Source organism: Panthera leo, chromosome C1 (genome assembly GCF_018350215.1).
Source record: "Panthera leo isolate Ple1 chromosome C1, P.leo_Ple1_pat1.1, whole genome shotgun sequence".
In the NCBI taxonomy this organism is placed as follows: domain Eukaryota; kingdom Metazoa; phylum Chordata; class Mammalia; order Carnivora; family Felidae; genus Panthera; species Panthera leo.
The window spans coordinates 161,692,230-161,711,567 of NC_056686.1; the positions used below are offsets into that span (position 1 = coordinate 161,692,230).

The 19,338-nt window shown below is 40.9% G+C and overlaps 1 long non-coding RNA gene across 1 annotated transcript; it reads right to left on the reverse strand.

The window, feature by feature from the left end:
* Positions 1–4,185: 4,185 nt before the first annotated feature.
* LOC122227904 lies at positions 4,186–18,458 on the reverse strand. Its single transcript, XR_006206273.1, has 3 exons — positions 18,156–18,458; positions 15,761–15,842; positions 4,186–4,226 (listed from the first exon to the last, which is right to left on the reverse strand). It is a non-coding gene; the product is annotated as an uncharacterized LOC122227904 (long non-coding RNA).
* Between the last annotated feature and the right edge of the window lie 880 nt (positions 18,459–19,338).

Here is a 19,338-nt window from a genome sequence, read left to right on the forward strand (position 1 = left end):
ACAAAACAAGACAACAAAAACAAAAAAACAAGACAGAAAAGGGCAAAGAACCTGAATAGACATTTCTCTAAATAAGCTATACCGGGGTACCTACGTGGCTCAGTGGGTTAAGCACGGGACTCTTGGTATCAGCTCAGGTCATGATCTCACCCTTGGCTGGATGGAGCCCTGCATCGGGCTCTGTAATGACAACACAGAGCCTGCTTGGGATATTCTCTCTCTCTTTCTCTCCGCCCCCCTCCTCTCTCTCTCTCAAAATAAATAAACATTAAAAAAAAAAAAAAAAAGGAATGAAGTACTGATTCATGCTATATTATGCACAGACCTCGATAACATTATACTTAGTGAAAAAAGACAGATGCAAATGGCTATATACTGTGTGGTTTCGTTTATATGAAATGTCCAGAATAGGCAAATCCATAGAGACAGAAAGTAGATAAGTGGTTGCCAGGGGCTGGGGCAGAAGGGAATGGAAGATTACTCTTTATGGGTTCAGGGTTTCTTTTTTGAGTGATAAAATATTCTGTAACTATATGGTGGTGACTGTTGCACAATCTTATGAATACACTAAAAACCACCGAATTGTACATTTTAGAAGAATGAACTTTATGATTTTTTCTTTGATTTTTCTTACTGAATTCTTTATAAATTTTCTTTTTAAAAGGAATGCAAATGCCTGGCGAGTATCTTTATCAAGCAGAGTATTATGAGAACTGAAATACTCTATTAATATTAATAACATGGATTTTAAAACGTTGAAGAGAGGCGACTGTTTAAACTTGAAAAAATTGAACAGAATTGGGTACTAAGCACAAACCAATATTTGAAAGCTACAATTATATTATCCCACAATGATGACACTCTGGAAAAAAAGTTTAATTTGCAAACATCTTGGTGTTGGACATCACATTTTTGACATTTCATCAGGATATTTTGACATGTAGATCTTAACCTCTTTTGCAACAGGAATCATTATTTAGTTCACTTTTGAGCCTACAATTCAAGTACTATATATTCAATAAATATTTGTGGACTTATAAGTGTTGATATAGTCAGTGGCTCAGCTACATAATATTGAGCCCCAACCATCACTCGAAGCAAGAAATCCCAGGAAAAGAAATCTTCACTTCTGAACCTTGAGTGTAATGATGCTACAATAATATTGAATGTTGAAATATATTTCAGTTAAACTAAAAAACAAATCATGAAGATCTGAGCAACATGAACAAAGATGTTTACCTGAAGTAATTATACTCATGACTTATATTTTTTGAGAATTTTCAGATCTAAAGTGTGTCATAAATCAGACATAAGGAATCTGAAAGTGGCAAATGCCAGTTCATGGTCTTCCTTTGAAATACCCAGCAATGTTCTCGATTCAATGTTACATGTCTCTCTTCCTGCTCCCAACAGACAAGGCCATCAAATTAACAGTACAGTTTCTGGTGAACAGCTGAATTCTAGGGTTACCATGTTGGCTGATGGATCTTGGCACAAAGTGAGAGATTCCTGATGTCAGTACACCCAGTGATTCTAGCCGTTAGCTACCCATAATGACACTCTCCCTTACCGTGGCCCACGACTGAGTCGGAAAGTCTGAAAGAGAGTTTCATGTTGTACTGCTAATCTTCTCACCCTTTTTTGTTTCCACTACGACTTATGAATCATTGTCTGGCTAACACAGATCTGTTCTTATGGGAGCCATGTATGGGAAGTCTGAACACTATCGTCATTTACATGACGCCGGTCCTTTCATCTGTCACAAAGTCGACTGCAAAAGGCCAGCAGCACATTGCCATCCTGTGCATCACTTCAAAAGGGACAAGAGAGTTGGGCACAACTTCCAGAAATTTAGCCAAATTAATCTGTAGCATTCACCCATCATCAAATGGACCTTCTGGAATCACATGCCACCTGGATACAATCTTTCTGAGAGCAGAAATAGGGAATGTGCAGGCAACAATATATTTTCATTATTCTCCAGAAGAAAAGGCCTGCTGGGAAGGAAGGGCTGTGGAACATCCATTTTCTCCCCAGGCTTACACATGAAAGAATTTTATATGTGAAACACCTGTAAAGCATGGATTATCCGATGTGTTTATTATAAGTCCACTGCCCAGTTTATTGCTTATCCCATCATGATCCTGAGCAAACACTCATAACAAATGAAAGCCTACCGTTTGTAAACCTGGAATCTGAACACCACTGAACACATTTCGTAGCCCTGAAAATCCTGCTTCTTTTTCTCTTTGATGTTGCCTGTGGGAGGGTGAATTCTGCCTAACCAATAGAATGACACTGAGCTAGGACATGAACAGGTTCAGTGTGGTGTGTATCATGTTCTTCATAGAAATTTCCAAGGCACAAGAAAGATTTTCAAAACTGCTTAAGAATATAGCTTTACCTGGGCCATTTAAGACTATACTCTCTCTGCAAGAGACTTAGCCCAGGAACTAAAGCATCTGATGAGAAAGGATGGAAAGAAAGATAACCCAGGCTTCTCAAGGAGGCAGGCCTCGGTTCATTTTGTTCCTTCTGCTGCATGAGTGAGGAGAAAGTACCAAAAAGGGACAAAATATCTGAATGTTTTGAGCAGGAGTCATGTCAGCTTACCTTATGAAAGCAAGAAGGAGAAGAAAAGGCATGTTTTGGGGCGCCTGGGTGGCTCAGTGGGTTAAGCGTCTGACTTCAGCTCAGGTCACAATCTTGCGGTCCATGAGTTCGAGCCCTGCCTCGGGCTCTGGGCTAATGGCTCAGAGCCTGGAGCCTGCTTCCGATTCTGTGTCTCCCTCTCTCTCTGCCCCTCCCCTGTTCATGCCCTGCCTCTCTGTCTCAAAAATAAAGAAACATTAAAAAAAAAAATTAAAAAAAAAAAAAAGAAAGAAAAGGCGTGACTTTAATCACAATGGCCTTGCCTACAGGTAATTGTAAACCAAGAAGTTTTTTGAGATCTAACCAGAGTGTCAAATCCTCCTTGGAGGGAGGGGCATGTAATTTCCCTTAACCTTTTTATAGTTGACAGAGCACAAATTTCTTATCTAAGCAACTAGCTTTCAATCCTGGATTGGCTTTGACGAACACAGTCCCCACGTCCATGCTGTACTCCTGCCCAGCCTGATTTACATACTTGGTGAAACTGCTCACACTGCTAGCCTGAACATATCTGGACAGGCACCAACATCAGAACTGACAGAATTCTCCGTCTCTTCCAGAAACCATGTGCTGGTTTTTATCACAGGATGTGGGCCCAATGCCCTTGCCAGGGCCATCAGCCACCTTGTCTCTTGAATTCTGCCTTTTGCTAATCCCCTAGATACAGAAGGAGGGGAGTTTCCTCTCTGGTTTAAAAGCCCGTTGGAGGAATCCTATATTGACCAGCCAGTCATCTCTTTCACACTGATGAAGATGGGGCTTTACCCTAGACCCTTCTCAGTCCCTTTTGGGACTGCTGAAGCCCTTTGTTGGTGGATTGAGAAGGCTTTTAAGGAACATTTGCTTCTTCAGCAATTGCATTCATCTTAGTCTTCATAGCACGTGTTCCATATACGTCAGCATCCTGCCAGGGGAAAGACGAATTTCTGATTTTCAAGTTCAAAGCTTATGCCTCTGTCGGATCATCCACTCAGTGGCTGGTTTTCATCTTCTGGAAACCTTGAACTTTCCGCTCATGTGCCTGGCAAAGACAACTGGCAAGTTCAAAGCTCAATGAATAATCTCACCTTTGCCTACTCTCTCAGGTCTGTCCATTACTCAGAATCTCTTAGCTAACTCATCTCATCCAGTAATAATGATAGAGAATTTTCTCTCTACAGGCAGTGGGATGGGAGTGGGGGTTAAAGTCTCACATGCGCTAATAAAGAAAACGTAACAGTAATATCAGGAAGACCATCATATCATAATGGAAACTGGAAAAGAGAGTAGAATCAGGCAACAGACAAAAATGAAGGTCCTTAAATTGTGGTGGAGCTCAGTCTCTTTCAAAGAACTATAAAATCAAACATCATATCAAAATTCTTGAATCACAAATGGAGACTTACAAAATCTGTATGGTAGCAGAACTCTTCAAAAATAGTTCCTGCCCAGCACATGTTCGTGACATCAGGATAACCACTGGTTCCTACGTGATGAGCTAAAGCGAAGGTGTGGGGATGATTGCAGCCAGAAGAATTGCTGGAAGGATATACACTGACATTCAGCTTCAGACCGTGCGGCATCTCAATGGAATACTGGAAAAAAAAAAAAAAATCAATGACAGCTCTTCTTGAGAAAAGATTTTGAGTAGGGGACAAAGTTTAAAGGACAGTGATAGGAACTGTGAATGGTGGTGGCTGCCATACATTTTAAAAAGAACCTGTGCGGGAATAAATGCTTTGGAGCACTATTGTTATACAGAATCACCACTATCTTTGGCGTTAACTAGTTAGTGATTGGTCCTGTTAAGGAACCATTTCTCCTTCATCTTTCCACCCACAACACACAAATGCACTTAGGAACAATGGTTCATATTTCCCTAGAGGTTTCATAATTCTTAAATTGGAAGTGTAGTGATGAAATTTGCAAGGATAGTGCATAAATAATCAAGTCCGTCTTATTTGAATGATCAGAACAGGTCTGTTGAATTACTTCTTCATCAGATGCATCCCGTTTAATAACTGGAAGATTGCATTATTGTTCTTAATTATTCACCACACTTCCTGTAAGAGAATTATATATCCTACGCATCTCCATGTGACTTGCAGTCCCCTCCTAGGAGAGGTACATGCTTCCTCACTCTGTTAACATTAGGTTTAACCACGTGATATGTTTTGGCCAATGAAATGTGAGGCATAATTGTCGTGTAGCATCTAAACAAAAGCTTAAGAGGGGCACCTGGGTGGCTCAGTTGGTTAAGCATTAGACTCTTGATCTCAGCTCAGGTCATGATCTCATGGCTCATGAGTTTGAGCCCTGGAGCCCCGCACTGACAGCACTGGAGCCTGCTTGGATTTTCTCTCTCTCTCTCTCTCTCTGCCCCTCCTCCACTTATGCTCGCTCTCTCTCTTTCTCTCTCAAAATAAATAAACATTTTTTTAAAAAAATTAAATAAATGAAAGCTTAAGAGCCACTGCCTGGTTCAGCCATTATGCTCTTTTCACTCTGCCATAATAATGAGTGTCCTAAATAGGTGTTGCTCCTTCAACCTGGATCTCAAAATGAACACACCTTGAGCAGAGCCACAGCTTACACATTCCATGAGTGAGAAATAAACCTTTGTTGTTGTAAGCCACTAAGATTTGTGCATGCTTATCGCAAGGTAACTAGCAAAATCTCATTTGTACAGTAACCATGCAGAGTAGCACAGTAGCTATGCAATATATGTAAAATCCAGATGCAGAGCTAGAGCCCAAATGGCTTAGATAAAAACATAGCTCATGAAGAAATGTCATTGATGTTAATCTTTTTTTTTTTTTTAACCTACAACCTTCTCACTTATTTGGAAGAGTGATAACAAACAGGTTGTTGAACATAATATAGCCAGCTTCTCCATGTTCATGGAAAAGACTTTTGCTGTGCTCAGATTAAGACTGTTATCAGCTTGTCTCTCCAAATAAAAACCACGTGCTAACTTTTAAGGGAATTGTCATTTTTGGTCAAAACATTACTAATTCTCAGAGTACTGTATAGAGTGAGAAATTAATTTGTGTTTATGAGTTTGTACGAATAATTCAGTTATTTCCAACAGAAGCCCTAGGACCCAGACAATTTCTATGGGATTTTATAGCTAATGAAGCTCCACATGATAATTAGTCCGTCTTTCAGTTATATTTTATTTTGAGAATCCAACTTTTACAGTTTCTAGGTTTGACATCTTTAAGGCCAAATGCTGCAGCTTCACCTTTGAAGACAAATTATTTCAAGTTCTGTATCTACACGATATCAAAATGATTGGTCAAGTCTATGAAAACATTAGGTAATACAATGTTGGCACAAGGTGAATCCCAGTGACTGGTAAATGAGGCCACATTCCTCATTTCTGGCCTTGGTCTTATATTTAGGAATATCTTTGCCTCCCTGTGATTATGAAGAGATTTACCACTTACTTCTGGGTTCCCAAAGTGAGGGACAAATAAAAAGACTTCTAGAAGTAGACCCAGGCCTTGTGGAGAGGGTGGCTATTTGCCCATTAGCTTCATTTGGGGCAGCAGCATCCCTAATGCAGATTGGGCTTCCCCATCTGAGTATTCTAGTAGCCATGTCCTCCTGGCTTTCAGAAGGCCAGTTTGCTGGTCTGTTCCTTGCCATATACCATAAAGGAGAACCTTCCTGAATGCCTGTTCCCCAATCTCAGTCTACCCTAGGACAGTCCTGTCTACTAAGCCTGCTGTACTGATGGCTTGTGGATCCAGTGGATAGGATGTTCAAAAGGAGAATCAATGACCTATATTATTGCTGAGGAAATCCATATTAAGCCCCTGTACAAATCGGTCTATACCTTCATTCCTTTTTTATTTTCCTTAGGAGATAAATATTATACTTACCAAATTGGGGAGCTTGACTCAGCCTCTAGGCCAGATGAATTTTCTAATACTTCTCCTAAGCATAATAACTTCATTCAGTCATAGACAAGAGTTCCTAGACAACCCCCCCTTAGACTCCCTTCCAAGTAAACCATCACTTCGTCCTATTGCTGTCACACGTGTCACTTCTACATATGTTGTAAACCCCACATTACATTATTTTGTTGTTGTTATTGTTTAAAAAGTAATCTTTTTAGAAGATTCAAGGAATAGGGAACAATCAAACACATTTCCCTCTATTGTTACCATTTCCAATGCTTTTGATTCTTTTTGGTAGTTTCATATTTCTGCCTAAAAGATTTCCTTCAACATTTTTTACAATGTGGCTAACACTGGTGATAAATTACTTCAGGTTTTTAATGCCTGAAAAAGTCTTTATTTTTCCTTCATTTTTAAAAGGTATTTTAGTGTAGTATATATTGGATAGCTTTTTGTTTTTCAGTACTTTAAATATGTCACTTTTTAAAATTTGTTTACATTTTTCCTTTTTTTTAATGTTTATTTATCTTTGAGAGAGAAAGCACAAGCAGAGGAGGGGCAGGGGTGGGGGGCGGGGCAGAGGATCTGAAACAGTATCCGTGCTGACAGCAGCAAGCCCAATGTGGGACTCGAACTCAGGAACCGTGAGATCATGACCTGAGCCAAAGTAGGATGCTCAACCAACTGAACCACCCAGGTGCCCGAATGTTTACATTGTTTCTGTTAAGAAGTGTTCTGTCATCGCTATCTTTGTTCCTCTGTGTATGTCATGTTTTGTTTTGTTTTGTTTGTCCTTCTCTGGTTGCTTTTAATATTCTCTCTTTATAACTTGTTTTAAGTAATTTGATCATGATGTTGCCTTGGTATTTTCTTCATGCTCTTGTGCTTGGGGTTTGTTGTACTTCTTTGATCTAGTCTTTACCAAAGTTGGAAAACTTTTGGGTTTATTTCTTTAAGGGTTTTTTTCTGTCACTCCCACCCCTCTTTCTGTCAGGGCTCCAGTTACGTATGTATACACTAGGCCACTTGAAGTTGGCCCACAGCTCACTGGTGCTCTTTTCCTTTTGTTCCTCCAGACTTGTTTCTGTCTGGCTTCATTGTGTATAGTTTATAATGCCATGTCTTCAAGTTCACTCTTGTTTTTTCTGCAATATCCAGTCTGTAATTAATCCTATCCAGTGTATTTTTCATCTCTGTCATTGCTTTCATCTCTGTAAGTTCATTTTGTGTCTTTTCATATCTTCCATGTCTCTACTTAACACATTTAATCTTTCCTCTAGTTCAGGGCCTCTCAACCTCAGCACTACTGACATTTTGGGCTGGGCAATTCTGTGTCGTGGGGGGTGTCATTGCACACTGTAGGATGGTTAGTAGCAACCTTGGCTTCTCCCCGCTACATGCCAATGGCACCACTTCTGCCAAATTGTGACAACCAAACTGTCTCCAGACATTGCCAAATGTTGCCTGGGGGAGAGAGCACTCCTCTGTTGAAAATTACTAGTACATTTTGGGACATAGGCAATGCAGTTGTGATAACTCAATGTCTTTGCCTATTGAATTCTGCCATCTGTGTTAGTTTTCTCCCATTTCTATTGATTGATTTTTCTCCTTATAGCTTTCTTGCTTCTTCACACATCTTACAGTTTTTAAATTATTATATTATACATTTTTTATTATTATTCACATTGTGAATACTTTCCTGAGTAATGGATATATATTTTTTTAACATTTTATTTTTTCAGAGACAGAGGGTGAGCAGGGGAGGGGAGAGGAGAGAGAGAGAGAGAGAGAGAGACACACACAGAACTCGAAGCAGGCTCCAGGTTCTGAGCTGTCAGCACAGAGCCTGATGTGGGGCTCAAACCCACGAACGTGAGACCATGACCTGAGCTGAAATTGGATGCTCAACCGACTGAGCCACCCACATGCCCCAGGTGATGGATATTCTTATAGTCCTATAAATAAATTGTGTCTGGTGAACACGCCATTGACCATTAGCCTATAGAGGAAATGATTCTGTACATTTTATTCCCTGTAAATATTTATCAGTATTTCATCTACTAGCAAATTAATTTCAGCATTTCTGAATGCTGCCATGCGTGTTTGTTCCTTGGATTCCTCTTTGAAAGGGTTTTAACCTCTTACTGCTTCCCTCATTAATGAGTTAAATAAAATCTTTGATATGTATTTTTTTTAATATTTGTGTGATAGTCATAATTTTGCCTTACTTGTAAAAATATATTTTATTAGTAGCATATATGAATCATTATAATGTGCATGATTATTATTGTTGTTGTTGTGTATGAGAGGATTTGGACAACACATCAAACTGTCCTTTGGAACAAAGTGCATTTTTGCTAAGTCCTGGCTTGGTTCCAAGTTCTCTATGACAAATCTGGCCAGCCACCTATTTTTATCAATAAAACTTCGTTGGCACACAGCCACACTCATTCATTTTACACTTTGTCTCTGGCTGCTTTTGAGCTACAAAGACAGACCTGAGAGTTGTAACAGAGACCATACGACCCACAAGCCTAAAATATTTACTCTCTGGCTCTTGGTAGGAAAAGTTTGTTGACTCCTGCTTTCTGATTTCACACGAACCTGCTTTAGCATAAAAACTGCAAATGAAAATTCTATTTCTTATTTGAGATTGTTAGTTGTTGTTGTTGTTTCCTGTGCCTCCAAATAGATGTGCAATGCTACTTGCAGGGTACAGGGGCTTCTGCATTTGGGGAGACTAAATAGCATAGTGTTTAATACCTCCCACTGGCCTTGAAGTCAGAATGGACAGGGTTTGAAACCACACTCCCTCACTTAGGGCTGACAGACCTCAATCAGGCTATTTAATCTCTCTCTCTTTTTTCTTTTTTTTTGAGGGGGGAGGGGCAGAGGGAGAGACAGAATCTCAAGCAGGCTCCACACTGGGTGTGGGACTTGATCTCACAACAGCGAGATCACGACCTGAGCCGAAATCAAGAGTCTGATGCTTAAGCGTAACCAACTAAGCCACCCAGGTGCTCTCAGGCTGTTTAACCGTTTAACCTTCCCAAGGCTGTATTATGTTATCCATCAAGTAGGAGTAATAATGTCTCATAGGGTAGTTATAAGAATTAAATGATCTGCTATATGCAAAAAGCTTAATAGCCAGAACATAGAAATCCATGCTGTTATTGGCCATAGGGAAGCTTTGGAAAACACAGCAAAATGACATCTATGCCTATTTTTGTAAACTTCTAAAGTCATACCTTTTTCCAGACTGCCTGACTTCAAGGGGGAGAGGGTCAGAGAAAGAGGGAGACACAGAATCCGAAGCAGGCTCCAGGCTCTGAGCGGTCAGCACAGAGCCCGACGCGGGGCTCAAACTCTCGGACCAAGAGATTGTGACCTGAGCTGAAGTCGGACGCTTAGCTGACTGAGCCACCCAGGCGCCCCGAAGACCAATTCTTATCATAGGGGCCATTATCAGAGCCAACACGTTTGCATAACAAAAGGATTTTTGAGTCCCCACTGGTTAGCCTCCTGTTTGGAAACAGTAGTTAAAAGAAAAATATCTGAGTGCTGCTACAAAATACACTGTTCCCTGGGACTTTAACAAGAGATAACAGAATTATATTATGGTACGTTTTCCTAAGGTAGCTAGAAAGGGAATAAAATTCTCTCTGGGTCTCTGGTGTTTCCCTTGTGATTTTAAGCCTGACTCTGCCTTTGCCTCTTTCACTATACTGAAACTCTGCCACCCTGTGTCACTTTAAGCCAGTCATTTAATTGCTTTGGGCCTCAGTTTCCTCATATGTAATACGAAGTTATTGGATTATTTCTCAGGTCCCTTCTGTCCCTGTCAATTTCAGATAGATATTTTTTTCTTTTTTTAAATTGTTTTGTGTTTTTATTTTATTTTTTAGAGAGACAGAGTGAGAGTGGGGAAGGGGCAGAGAGAGAGGGAAACACAGAATCCGAAGCAGGCTCCAGGCTCCGAGCTGTCAGCACAGAGCTCAACACAGGGCTCGAATTCATCAGCTGCAAAATCATGACCTGAGCCAAAGTCGGATGCTCAACCGACTAAGCCACCCAGGCACCCCAATACATATTTTTTTTTCTTAACAATTTTTGTTCTTACTCATCCAACATTCATTTCCTATCTATTATGTGTCAGGCAGTTTACTAGCCACAACAGTGAATAATGAGACGTGGCCTCTGCCCTCACATTAATAGTGATAACAAAAATGACAGCAAGCATATCATTAACAATAACTGATACCATACTACATTATAGGTTCCAAAACACTTTCACAGGCATTTTTACATTTGACCTTCACTGCAGCACTGTTAACTGGTTAGGACAAGTATCATCATCTGCATTTTACATATGAAGAAGCTGAGACTAAGAAATATTAAGTAATTTGGCCAAGGCTATCAGGAACTCATATTATCATTTAGGATTTAGAAATTTTGATACTGATTATTTACAAAGAACTTTCTATTGTGAAATGTTTCAAACATTCTAAAAAATAATATCATGGGGCACCTGGGTGGCTCAGTCGGTTGAGCGTCCAACTTCAGCTCAGGTCATGATCTCGCAGTCTGTAAGTTCGAGCCCCGCGTAGGGCTCTGTGCTGACGGCTCAGAGCCTGGAGTCTGTTTCAGGTTCTGTGTCTCCCTCTCTCTCTGCCCCTCCTCCATTCATGCTCTGTCTCTGTCAAAAAATAAACGTTAAAAAAATAATAATGTGATGATGATAATTCCTGTATACCTCTAACCCAAAATTTAAAATTATCAATATTTTGACCATATTTCCTTCTTTCATCTTCCCCCATCCCACCAACTTTTTTTCTTTGCAGAACTGTTTTAAGCAAATCAGAGACCACGTTATTTAATTTCTTCGTACTCAACATAAATCTTTAAAAAGTAAGAGCATTATCTTAATATAATCACAATGCTGTTTTCATATTTAGCAACGTCAATAATAGTTTGTCTCATTTACATATAATTCTTGACATTCACTTGGATAGAATGAAGTTTACAAATGTAGCATGAATTTGTCTCAGCATTGTTAACAGGTTCTTGGTTTCTAGATCTTCCCTCCTCACACAAAGCACTAATTTTGTGGATACTATTTGCCATCCTGTGTCTCGTCTCCCCCTTTCCCTTGGTTACAGATTTCCTAACTAGGAACAGAGCCATGTGGAAGAAAGACTGTTGCCCAGCCTTCCTTGCACCTGGATGTGGCTATGTGAGTAAATTCTATTACGGGAGATGTTAACTCAAGTGTCGAGCGTAGCTCCTGGGAAGTGTTCTTAAAGGGAGAGACTATGTTTTCTTTGCCCTTCCTCCTTTTTGCTGCCTAGAATGTAGAATCAGTAGCTGGACCTTGAGCATCTTGATCTATAAGGCTGTGTACTAAGTAAAATAGGTGGGGCATCAAGAGAGGAGTCAGATCTCTGATGATCATGGAGTCATCATATCAGTTTAGAAGTAAACTTCCGGGGGTGCCAGGGTGGCTCAGCTGGTTAAGTATCCATCTTCACTCAGACTCAGGTCCATGATCTCACTGTTTGTGAGCCCGAGGCCCGCATCGGGGTCTGTGCTGGTTCAGAGTCTAGAGCCTGGTTCAGATTCTGTGTCTCCCTCTCTCTCTGCCCCTTCCCCACTCGTACTCTGTCTCTCTCAAAAATAAATAAACTTTAAAAAAAATTATTTTAAAGGAGTAAACTCCTATTTTCTAAACTTGAAGCCAATATATTTATCTTGGTTTCCCGTCATTTTAACACAGGTAGCCAAATGAATCCCACCTTGCTCTCACCTGCATTTCTGTGCACTGCTTTCTCTATTTCTCAATTATGGTGGAGCTAGGCACATAGAAAAATGGGTTAGCTCTGAGTTAATGCCTTCTCATCTAAAATACCTATTAATTGAGATGTATCACATTCAACTTAATGTTTTAAAATGACAGATTGTCAACTTCCAAAACTCCTTTCCCTTAGGCCTGTCCTGGCTATATAATCAACATCTTTCCTACCTTCTTAATTGATAGGCAATCCAAATATACTAATGGTTTGGTTCTTAACAGAGGTATTTCGTTCAAAGTTTGCAGAAAGGATTTGGAGAAGGGTGGAAAAGGCCTGAACTGTTGAGTTTATAAAAAACACTGGATACTGAAATCAAACCCAGCCTCATGACCCCTCTCAGATCTCTGTAAATGCATCCCTGATTTCAGAGCTAGTCTGGGTGAGCTACAGTGAGCTGTCACAATTGATGCAGTCATTATCAGAAGATCACAGTATATATACAGAAGTTCAAATATTGTCAACAGTTCTACATTTAAAAGATTTCTTATGTAATTTTACAGCTGGCAAATCAACCCCTGATGACACAGTGAAATAGGACCAGGATATTAAAGCATTTAAACATGGGTTTTTAATTTGTTAACCAAACATTAGGACATTTCCTCAGTCTCTTTTCATATTAAAAAAATTAAAAAAAAAGACCTGCAGTAACAAAGAAAACTATTAAAGTTTCTTTCAAAGATGGAGGCTGATTTCTAACAAATAGAAGCTAATAGAAAAGAATGCACAATCGAGAGATAGAGCATTATTTTTTCCTATTGTAAATAGTTCTCTATTAAAGCAGTCTGTCAAATTTTATATTAAAGAGACGTCAGTAATGGAGTTATTAGATCAATATCCTCATTGCAGTGTTTTGAGCCAAAACAGAAATTCCCTGAGGTATGGAAATGTCTGGACTTGATGTTGTTTATCTGCTGATGAGAATTAAAAGAGCTGCAGTGTGCTTACAAATGTTGCAGGTGAGAGCAAAATGTTAAAACGTTGCAAATTTTACACTTCCAAGAAACTAATGGAAAGGAATTCCCAATAATGAAAGCATAAAATCCTGCTTTACATCTCAGTCTTTGAGGAAAAACTTCAATTCTCAACTGCCACAGATGGTAAAAAGTGGCCCTTAGATGTCAGTTCTCTGCACTATTAGGAAGCTCCTTTCACATGTATATACATATATTATTGCAGACAGTATTTCCCCAAAAGAGGCTGGAACAGTATTTCGGATCCTAAGTGCTCTTTCTACAAAGTGGCCTAAACATTTCTCCCACGGAGAGGTAGAGTTTATGTCCTTTCCCCCTCAAACCTGGGCAAACATTTGTGACTGCCCCAACCAACAGAGCAGTGCAGAATGATCACAAAAATGCCATGCATTTCACCCTGCTTTCTTGGGACACTCACTCCAAGAACTCACAAGCATGCTGTGAGGAAGTCCAAATCAGCCCATGCAGAGACACCATATGGAGAGACCACAAATGGGTATCCTGGCGGATGGCCAGCAATCAAGTGCCAGAGGTGTGAATGAAGACTCATCTAGAAGATTCTAGTTTGGTCTTGAGTCTTCTCAGCTGAGGCTTCAAATATGGTGGAGCAGAGACAAGTGATCCATCCTCACTGTAGTCTAGCTGAGTTCCTGACTGACTGGCTGGGGGAGAAATGAGGAGATGCTGGTGGAAAGGTACAAACTTCCAGCTATAAGATGAGTAAGTTCTGGGGATCAAAGGATGTACAGATGGTGAGTATAGTTGTGGTAATTACCTGAGGTGATGGGTGTGTTAACTAACCTCATCGTGGTAACCATTTCACAATATATATGTGCTTTAAATCAACGTGTTTGTATACCTTACACTTACTCAATGTTATATGTCAATGATATCTCAAAAAAGCTGGGAAAAAAAAAGAAGCAGTACATTTTTTAAGTTGTTCAAGTCCTTAAGAAAAAGCCCTAACTGGGATATTGCTGGTTTGGCTCTTTTTTTTTCCCCCCTTCTATTTTGACTTAGAGAACTCTGTGCATATATTTGCAAGCATTTTGTTGTTGTTCCGGGTGAGTTCACTGTAGAAAAATTACATTTTCTGCAAATGGAGTTGACATTCTCTTCCTCTCTTTTTAGTTCTCATCCTGGCTACAAATGTAATTCCTCAAATCAAAATATTTTACCTAGGTAGGGCAATCTCAAGTAAAGTCGAAGGACTGAAACCTTCATTTTGTTGAGCCATTATTTTGCAAAGGGGGACTTCCTGCACTGGAATTCTTTTTTTGGTCTTCTGCAGAATGACAAAATAAACAATTCCACAGGAGACTCATAAAAGGAGGCATCTCGGGGCACCTGGGTGGCTCAGTCGGTTGAGCGGCCGACTTCCGCTCAGGTCATGATCTCAGGGTCGTGAGTTCGAGCCCCGCGTCGGGCTCTGTGCTGACAGCTCGGAGCCTGGAGCCTGTTTCGGATTCTGTGTCTCCCTCTCTCTGCCCCTTCCCCGCTCATGCTCTGTCTCTCTCTGTCTCTCAAAGATGAATAAATGTTAAAAAAAAAAAAATTAAAAAAAAAAAAAAAAAGGAGGCATCTCACCAACAAGAACAGAACTACCCACTACTTCTTTTGATTAACTCACACCATAGCCCCAGGTCTTGAACCAACTTCCTTTTACTGAAGAGAAAGGATTTGAATATTTGTAATTTTATTTTATTTTATGTTTATTTATTTATTTTGAGGCAGGGAGGGGCACAGACAAGGAGAAAGGGAGAGAGAGAATCCCAAGCAGGCTCTGCACTGTGAGTGCAGAGCCTGATGTGGGGCTTGATCCCTTGATCTCATGAACCATGAGATCATGGCCTGAGCTGAAATCAAGAGTTGAATCAAGCTGAAATCAGCTTAACCAACTGAGCCACCCAGGTGCCCTGGTACTTGTAATTTGATACAATCAGTTGTTGGTTTTTTGTTTTGTTTTGTCTTTTGGAAAGAAAGGGTAATTTTGAGTTATGTGCATTAGAAGCATAATTATGAGAGAAGCAAGGGAGTGTTCTCACAAATCCTCAAAGTCTACTTGTTCCAAAAAGCCCTAATGGACACCTTTCCCCTTGCTTGTTCTTCTCTGCTTCACCTCCTTGAAATGCTAATACACAGTTTATCAATTCTATAAAACTCAATGCAATGTGCATCACTCCCTCTCTCATTCCCTCATCTCACCAACTAGCATCATCACCCTCTTTGGGCATGCATCTACAAGGTATTTTCCAGAAAGATTCCATAGTAGACTATTGGCTCTTCCACTCACTTTTTTCCTCTTGCTAAGTCTCTAGGGACTGATCTAATGTGTTTAACCATCCCCCCTCTTTAAAGAAAAAATAAATGAAGCCTTTAGATTTGTTTTAGTATTTCTTCTCACCTAGAAACTCCACTGGCAGGTTGAGGCCCTTGTATGGTATCCAGTGATAGATGCTGAATCCCATCCTTACTGGTATTTGCTCCTTGGAGGTGAAAAAATAAATGTTTTATAAAGCTCAAATTGGCCTTATCAAACAAAACATCTGCTAGATCAGTGAATGACTGGTGACAGCAGGAGACAGCAGTGCTGGCCTCTCCAATAGAAGTCACTGCAGTTAATGGAAGCTATTATGGGAAAATTCTGGCAAGAAGTTTTCTTTTCTTTTTTTTTTTCTCGACAGCTAAAATTTTTTAAAAGAAAAAAATGTATTCAGTTGCTAGGGTAACTGTGGTTTCAAAACTACTGTAACAAAAGCCAGATATCACATATCAAACTACCAAATTGTTAATTTGACTGGTATTTTAAAATAACTACCTAAAAGAGATATTTTCTCCTTATCTAGCTATAGAGGACAGGGAAAAGGTGGGGGGGATAGGAGGAAACTCAAGGAGGAGAAGAGAGGAAAAAGCAACTGGTAGATTCAAGAAATATTTTTGCCTTGCTAAATATTTGTTGGAAATAAAAACCCCCGTCACCATGTTACGGATACATTTGCATACAAGACTTATTTAGTCAGATTCGAAACATAAGGAGGATACTGACTTATCCTGTTTTCAATTTCTTTTCCCACACTTCAAACCCTGCCTGGGTTTTAAGTGAATGGTTTTCTGTGTGGGCACTTGGTAAAGGAACTGGTTACTTAGGAGAGTCATGCGTGTTCTCAAATCTTTTATGGGTGATTGTGTTTTCCTGTGTCTTGCTTTTCATCACTTGATTTAAAGGGAATATGATAAAGTCAGTAAAGGCTTGGACTCTGGAGTCAGACATAACTAGGACTGAATTCCTTTTCTACCTTTTACTAAATTCTTTTAACTTCTCTGATCCTGTTTCTTCATTTATAAAAAAAGATATCAGGACAAATGTCATCATTACTTCAATAAATAAATTGCAAGGAAAGAAACAGGGAGAAGGGCCTATACATTAAAAGAGACTGGAGAGACTAAATGTGTGGGTATTGCTTAGATCTGATTTGAAAGGAAAAAAAGCAATTGTAAAAAGTCATTTAGGAGACAACTGGGGAGACTTTGAACACTGATTAGATGTTTGGTAATATTAAGGAGTTATTTCAAATGTGTTTAGGCATGATTATAACATGGTATTATGATTTTGGGTTTTTTAAAGAGTCTTGCTGTTTCAAGACCAACTGGAATATTTACAAATGAATGATATGATGTCTGAGATTTGCATCAAAATAAGGGAGGAGGAAGTGGATGGGCTAGAGATTAAACAAGCTTGGCTATGGGCTGACAATTGTTGATGCTGGGTGATGAACACAGAGGGGCTCATTTATTGTCTTGTCTCTGCTTTTAAATACATACTTGAGATTTTCCATGATAAAAGTTTAAAAAGGGAAATAGCAGTCATACTCACCTGATAAGATTATCATGTGGATTAAATGAGATGCTGTGTGTAAAGCACCTGGCAGAGTGCCTGGCATATAATAAGTGCTGGATAAATGGTAGCCATCTCTAGGAGAGACAAGGCCTCCTCTTTCCCATGTGCAGACTTGTGAAAGCCAGACCATGAAATGTGCTGCTGATTGGAGCAGCTAACCCTACTCCTTCCAAGACAGGCAGCCCTTAGCTCTTACCGCATTTATCTTTACCCAGCCTAATTCTGTACTAGACCCTGTGCTTTCCACACATAAATGAAAATTCTGTCTTACAGTAGCTGTTGATTTGGGCTTTAGCTCCCCAGTAAGTTTTAGGTGGGAATGCTATTTCAGTGGAAAACTGAAGGCAAGAACTTTTTTAGAGCTCAACTATTAAATTTTTAGCATATTTACATATAGGATAGCCCTATATAATTTATTTAGCTTTTAGAACAATCCTTTCAAATCTAAATGATTAGCTTCAGTTTAGAGGGGGAGGAAACAGAAGTTTCCTGGTCTGCCCAAGATCACAGCATTAAGTGGTGGACCTTTTCTCATACCAAGCTCCTGAAAGTCCCAAAGGGCCCAGCAGTCCTGGCCATCAGCTCCTTTGCCTTTCTTTTCCTTGTCCTACCTTAAAAACAACCACGGCCCCCCACAAGTTAAGTTGACATCTCCAATCAAAAGAGTCTGAAGTCATAGTTATCTGTCCTGTGACTGATTTGCAGCCAGGGTGGTGAAAGTTCTAAATATCTGATGAGGAGAGTCACGGGCTTGGATGGAAGCTTGGGGCCTGCAGAGAAGAGGCTCGGGAAGAAGTAATAGAAAGAAAAAGGATTTGAGGATTGTACTGACATTTGTGTTTAATTTTCCTCTTGTTCTAAATGCTATTCCACTTTTAAGGAAAAGAGAAAGCAGAGATACCTTATAGGAGGGCTGTTCAATTCCAAAAATTAAAAACAGCCAGCTGCCATCCAGCACTGTCGGCCTTCATTCAAGCTCCAGCTGTAATTTAGTTCGGTGGTTGCGCCCGACACCCTAAACTTGCAAATGATGAGTTGACTTTAGAATCCAGCTTATTTAAATAAAGCGGGACAACTCCACGAAAAAGGCGGGTATCTGATTACACCCGGAGTTATTGGTTGTTTATATCCAACATTCCTGGGAATGGAGCGGAGAAAGAGGCACCACGAGAAACGCGAAAGGCCAGCGACAAAACCCTCCAGGAGAAAGTGTTAGTGTCTCAAACTGTAGGGTTAACCTCCTGGGTTCCACTCCAGAGCGTCGGGAGAGCTCGGGTTCTTTCAGCAGCCACCGGAAAGATTGCCAACCGACCCTCTCCCCTCCGTGGCCCTGAGGCCCTCACTCTAAGGCCACTCCAGCAGCCAGGCTGCAGTCTGGAGCCGACACCGACCGTCTCCAGAGCCAACCTCCCCAGGCCTGACCATCCCCTGCTGCGAATCCCGGATCCTCTCCCACGGGTTGGGCTAAAGTCCTCATAATTAAGAAACAATAACTATTTAAGAAGAAGCGCCAATAGCCCGCTCTCTGCGCGCCCAGGCTTGGCCTTTTCGGGAGTTCCGGCGGGGAAGGGAGCAGCCCGGGGAAAGGGAGACAGCTCGCGGAGGCCCGGGCGACTGGAGCACCCGGCGACCCGCCTCCCGGGCCCCGCCCTCGGTTTTCCCGCCCGGCGGGGACCTGACAAGCGCGGAACCACCCTCCTCCCTGCGGCAGATTCGTTTGGAGTGGCGGGATCCAAAAGGCCGCAGGGAGAGGGCGCCGAGCGCGGGATTTGGCCGCTGGGAAGTGAGAGCGGTCCCCAGTCCAGCCGCAGGCCCCTGCGCCGGGTGCGCGGCGTCACTGCCACAAAATCCTTTTCTTCCCCGGAGGGAGCCGTCCCTCGATCCCTTGGAGGGTGGAGAGTCCTCACGTTCCCTCCTCCCGCTACCCCGGGTCGGAGGAGAGCTGCGGGATTAGGCTGGAGTGAATATTCCGCGTGCTCTATAATTACGCACACACTGAAATCTTCACCGTTGACTTAAGTTACTTGGCGCTGCGAGGGCTGGGGCCCTGCGTATTGATTAAACGCAGCCTCTATTTACCTACA